This window comes from Rhamphochromis longiceps, linkage group LG16 (genome assembly GCF_057381845.1).
Source record: "Rhamphochromis longiceps isolate RC_006_pf linkage group LG16, R_longiceps_female_GT1.1, whole genome shotgun sequence".
Classification (NCBI taxonomy): domain Eukaryota; kingdom Metazoa; phylum Chordata; class Actinopteri; order Cichliformes; family Cichlidae; genus Rhamphochromis; species Rhamphochromis longiceps.
In genome coordinates, this window is record NC_140572.1 from 20,423,815 (window position 1) to 20,430,339 (window position 6,525).

The window sequence follows — 6,525 nt, forward strand, 5'->3', positions numbered from 1 at the left end:
ATATATATATTTTTCAGTTTTGAATAGGCTTTTACATCATTAAGCATCGCGTCCTTCGATCAGAGCTTAGGTTCATAAAAGTCCTCTGCAGAAAGACCTTTGTTGTATCTCACGTACTGAAAGATTAATGTTCTTATTTCTTTCAAGATTTCAATATTTCAGGATTACAAACCATCAATGGTGTGCACGCTCCACTGAGGAGTAATTAAAGAGTGATTAAGAAGGACAGTCTGAGCTCTGAACACAGCGGCGCACTGAATTTTGAACACAAAAAAGCGAATGAAGAATGTTTTTCAACTGCAACCCATCAATTATATATAACTTCATCTCCTTTGAGTCTACCTATTTAAACAGATTCTGTGTTTATTTGACACCCCGAGGCGTTTTGTATTACTGTGTGTGAAAGCGTGCACATGCACTGGGCCTTGTGTTTGGGCTAGCACTGGTGTTAAAATTCATGAAAAAATATTTTCCTTGTGTTTACAAAGTTAGTTTCATGCCCGTAATTGACCCTGTTTCTAACACTGTAGGGAGATATTCTGTATTTTTCCATATTGTCTCGCTTATACACTGACCTTTGTTTGTCTCCCTGTTTTGTTGCCATGCAGGACGCTGTGAGAGAAGAGGAAAAAGACTTTTTCTCTTCATGCTTCCCATTGGGAGCTGCCTAACTAAACTTAATGTGTTAAACAAAGCAACAATGCAGCACAGACAAATTTAATATGGCATTTTCAGTGAGAGAAGTGCAAAGCACATCATTGAATATATTGCAATGCAAAACGTGGGAATGAGAATGGGCTGTGCAATGTGAAACTAAAGCCACAGCAACAAAACCAAAGAACACAACGCGCAATAAAACATAACATAAAACAACAAAACACACTTCAGGAAATAAAAACGTGCTGCTATGGATTAAGTGGGAGAATGGGGCGTCCACTAAATGCAGATTTGGTGTTTCAGTCCCCAGACTCACCTGCTAAAGTGTCACCGAGCAGATGCAGAGCACCGAGCTCCTTTTCATGGGCAGAAAAGTGAATTAAAAACATGCTGTGAAGTGTTTCGTGTAGCTGATGTTAAAGGACCTGCTGTATGTGTGCACACGGCTAGCAACATTCCCTTTGCAGATAAGATTTTCTTCATTTTCTGCATCAAAGCTCTGCAGCTCTCAGTGTCTGTGGGTGATTTTACCAACTGTGAGAGGCTAAAAGAGGAGAATCAAAGACTAAGAGAATATTTTATTCTCAATACAGTTTAGCACAGTTGTATACACCGATTTCCTGAATCTTTGCCCACAGTAGGCTCAAAACACAACGACAGAAAAACAAACAAACAAACAAACAAAAAACCCCACAATATTTTTTTTCTTCTTTTCCAGAAAAATGCAGCTATTTGTACTTAAATTTAACATGGATGGAACTGAAGTTCCTCATGGCAGATTGATGTCATTTCCTCTGCCTATGCTAGTAGTCAGCAGTGTCCTTGCCTGAAATTTAAACTATGTTTGAAAGCATGGAAAAAGGAGAGAATAAAGGGGACATTTTAGCAAAGGGGCATTCACATAATATATTTCTGGATATGCTTTTAAGATATAATGACATTGAAATGTCCATTTGAACCCTGAAAGCATGTTAGATTGAATTAGGACTGAGGAGATGGGCTGCATTATGCAGAGTTCTGCATGCACACTGAGAGCTGCACACGCCCTTTCAAAGGACCATGCAGAGCTGAAGAGGAAATAATCCTTAAGAGGCTTATAAACAATTAAATATTGTTGCTCGGGTTCCGCGGTGCTAAGAATTTTAAAGCAGTCCATAGTTTATAAAGTCTTCATTTTGAATGTCCTTTGATAAAACATTCCCTTGTGATTTCAATCTCCTCTTACATCTTTTCAAATTAGGCTCAACAGTCTTGCTGAGACACCAGTGAGTGAAACAGGAAATGGCTTTAAGCCATCATCGCAGACTTTTGTTGTTTCGATTCCAAAACAAGAAACGCTGCCCCATTTTTTTTCCCATGAAGTGGTGTGTTGTTGAGTTTAGAAAAAACAACAACAACAAAAGGGGCCCAGTTGTGACTCATTTTGTCAAAATGCTAAACACAAAGCAGAAAGGCAAACCGCACTGTTTTGCAAAACTGTTTTGTCTCAAGTATGTGTTAAAATTGCCTCGTTCTAAAATCTTTGTTGATCAAAAAGACACACACATACTGTCTCATGAAGAGGTTTTTCTGTCATCCAACAACACACTGATATACTTAACATATACACATATCATGTGCAGTAATAAATTGTGTGGGTGATTACAGACTTGATGAGTAATTAGGCTTACTGTGTCAAAACATTTAGCACAAGCCGGATAACATGCAGCGATTGTTCTTTAGGTGGAGCTGTTCTACACAAGCACAGTGCATTTGGTCACGGAAACATGTTAAAAACAAGAAGATAAGAAACCTGCAGGACACCGGCACTCGAGGCCTGGAGTTGGAGACCCCGGAATAGATTTTTCAAGGCAGGACATTTTGTTTTCCTACAATGAGCATGGTTTCCAGGTAAGTTTATTTCCAGAACCAAACTTTACTGATACAGCAGGGGGCCCTAGGGAACAGGAAAAACCAAGGTAAATACCCAGATAAACACAGAGCTAGAAACAGGTGTGTGCCTGAATGTGATGCTGCATGTACTGCTGCAGCAATCTGGTGAACAGAGGGTGAATAAACCAGACCTTAAAAATTTCAGGTAAGTGGAGATTATCAACACCTGCTGTTGATCAAGATGCTCAACAGCAGGTATGTCAGGTGGAGAACCAGTGGGAATGCCTGTTAAGAGAGCTGGCAATCCTGGCAGAACTTATCCCCTTGCAAGAAAATGCACACTGGGTAGAAGAAAACAGAAAAGCATGAAAGAAAATCAGATAGAGGGAGGGAAAGAGAGAATTTGCTGTCCAGCACTGAAAGCAAGAGGGAACATAACAAAAAGGGCCTCAGGTGATCAGCTGAGTCAGTGTCAGATGGGACTGAAGGCAAGTTTGAAAATGTGAAGATAAAAATCTTTGTGTGTGAGGTTAGTAAGGAATGAGAACACCATCTCTGATGTTATGTGGCTACAGCAGTGCTATCAGTCATCATGCATTGTGGTTACTTCAGTGCATGAGCATGCATGGGTTTGACAAAACAGAACAAAGCACAATAGAAAACCCATAACTCTTATTGAACTGTGCATCATAAATAAAATGAGGTTCTAAAAGTGCAATGCTAGATAGATCACTCACTGGGAACATTTTTCCATGCGAAACGGCACTTTTGTGTTGAGGCTATCAAAGCCTATTACACAAAGCAAAAGATGGCTTTCTGGTATTGAACAGCAACAGCAGTTTGTACAGTTATTTACCTGAAACCATAATCTACCTGAGCGCTAACCGCATTGGAGGTTCACAATCTCTTTCTAGAAGGCAACACTGTGAAAACGGCAACATAAAAAGCTATCAGTAGAAAAAATGCAAAAATATAGTTTCCCAGAAGTGTTTGATTGATAAATTCTGCAAAAGCTGATACAGGTGTTATCAGTTGTACTACACACACGCACAAACGTACATATTTACACCAAAACAGATAAGTGTGGTGGGAAAAACAAAAGACTTTTACAGCATGTTCTGCAAGCAACTGAGAGAAGCTAACCAACAACAACAGCTCTTTCTTTCCAAGCTATTATTATAAAAACTGTCTTCTTCATAGAAGATTTAAATTCATTCACTGTGCACGTACATGTGAGAGGATCAAGCTGCGCTCAGAACAGAGAACTGAGGTATTTTCTCTTCTGATGTCTCCCCGTTTTCTGCCAGGGGCTTTCCAAGAGGCATCTCGAATATTCACGATCATCCATCAATGCCTGAAAGGGTCAGAAACTAGTCACAGTCATTGAGAATCACACACTCGCAGACACACATACACACATTTAATTATTTCCTTTTTTTTTTTTTTTTTTGCTCCTGGAGTTTTGTTTAATCACAGTTTTTCTATCACATCTTTCTCTGAGGCCTGTATAAGTCAAATGTAAGCGTGAGTCATAGGCAGCTCTTATGTTTGCAGGGGTGTGTGTGAAACATGTGGGGAACAAAAATTTAAATATGCTTCCGGAAAATAAATGTACCTCACTTTGAAGTCCTCTGAAGTGATAGAAAGGTGTTTGGTGCATGTGCATGTTTATATGTGTGTTTTAGTATGTGGTTAAGGGTTAAAGGCTTCCTGTAGTAGATATCTATGTGTCGGGGGGGGGGTCCTATTTTCACTGCAGGGCAACCTGCACGTGGCGAATAAAGCCTTGATTGATTGATTGATTGATTGATTGCATGCTAGAGGTCTACAGAAATGGATAATTGTTCTTAAGGACTTGTGTTTCACTGAAGTATGCACAATATTGTTCTTTTTTCACAGTTGCAAATACGAGAGAGAAAGGGGGGAGGGATAAACAATGCAAAACAGGTAATCACTACTAATCATGGTTCAGTGATGAATAGTTTGGGGATGGTTTGCTTAACCTAATGAGACAAAATTAGATGACAATAAATCATTTGCATATATATATTTTCCTGTTTTTAAGCTGAACCTGCTCTCACTTTGGCACATATGACCGGGTGCTCTGGTTGACAGCTGTTAACCATAGGCCGCAATCATTAACAGAGCATTTTGGAGAAACAGGCCCAGCAAGTACACAAATAAAGTAATGCGGGAAGAACGCGCATGCGCAGTATAGCACAAACTGGAGGGCATGCGTGCAACCAAGCAATGAGTATGTCATCAGTCATGTACTGCCTACAAAGCAATAATACTTCTTTAATTACACACACACACACACACACACACACACACACACACACACACACACACACACACACACACACACACACACACACACACACACACACACACTGTGTCCTGTTCATGTGCTTTCTTTGTAGTTAAGGTTGTAAGACCGGGCAGACATAAAGGAATTGAAAAGCTTCTTGGGTAGTGATGCTAAACTCTTTATCTACATTGCATTTGCTGGAATGGAAAAGTTAAAAGTACTCAAAATTAATCATTAATCAATGGATCAGTATGTGATCTATCTAAACCCGATTGCCCTGAACTTCCCCTTGCTTACTTTCAGTCTGCAGTAGAGCGAAGTTTACTATAATATCTCATTTCACACATCAAAGCCGCAAAGAAGGAAATTACACATGCTTGACACGGTTGTCATAATTTCTTCCATCAGAATTATGCCACACATGATGGGTGCGTTTAGAACCTCAAGACCAATATTAAACTTGTACTTAGTTTAAACTTCCATTAGCTTGATAGGTTTATATAATATAACATTTGGAGCATCTTCAACACAGATACATTTATTTAGTGAAGGGAAAACTAAGTGAGAACACTTAATTATAATTATACTCAATTTAGTTGTTACAATTTGTTGCTGAAGGGAATCATTATATAGACTCCTCAAAAAAATAAAATAACATAACTAAACATAAAGAGCACCAAGCACTGCAGGATCCCTACAAAATGACCTCCAGACCATTGGTGTGAATGTCTCTGGCTGAACAATCAGAAGCTTCATGAGTGTGGCCTGAGGGGCTGGCATCCTCTAATGGGCCTTGTGCTCACTGCCTGGTATTGTGGAGCCTGACTGACATTTGCCATAGAAGACCAGAGTTGGCAGATCCACCAGTGGTGCCCTGTGCTTTCCACAGATTAGAGCAGTATGATCCCAAGGATATGTTACAGACATGAAAGGGTCTGGAGAAGCTGTGGAGCATCACCGGTTTGGTGGTGGGTCAGTGATGGTCTAGGGAGGCATGGCCATGGATGGGAAGCACAGACCTATACAGGCTAGACAGTGACACCCTGACTGCCATTACGTATGAAGGATGAAATCCTTGGACCTGACGTTGGTGCAGGGGTCCTGGGTTCCTCCTCGTACCTCGTCTCGTGTGAAAAAAGTACGCAGGCAGTTCTTAGCAATACAATAACTAACCGCTTCCTTTTCCCCTGCTGCTCTTTCTCAGATACAAATCAGAATCAGAATCAGAATCAGAATGGGTTTATTGCCAGATGTTGAGGTTTACAACATTAGGAAATTGCTGCGGTGCTTCAGTGCAGACAATAAGAATTAAAGTGCTATGTAGAAAGAAAGATATATGAAAGATATGAAAGATAAATATAGCTGATCGTGAAGTTCAGTTCTCTTTCTCTCTCAGTCTGATGGTCATGATGTTTAGACTGAACCAAGCAGCACTTCTCATTCCGCTATTAGTGATGTGGCATGTCTTTGCAGGTACAGACATAATTATGTTCATCCTGTTATCGAAATTTGTCATTACCGATGACTATATTAATTGATTAACTCCTTTAAACTATAGGAATCACTAAAGACGACCGCAGAGCTTTGCTGGTGTCCAGAGGAGACTCCGTGACGCTGACTTGCAATATAAGACATAATAATGTGACCCTAGTCTCCTGGACCAACAGCAGATGTGTTTTTCAATA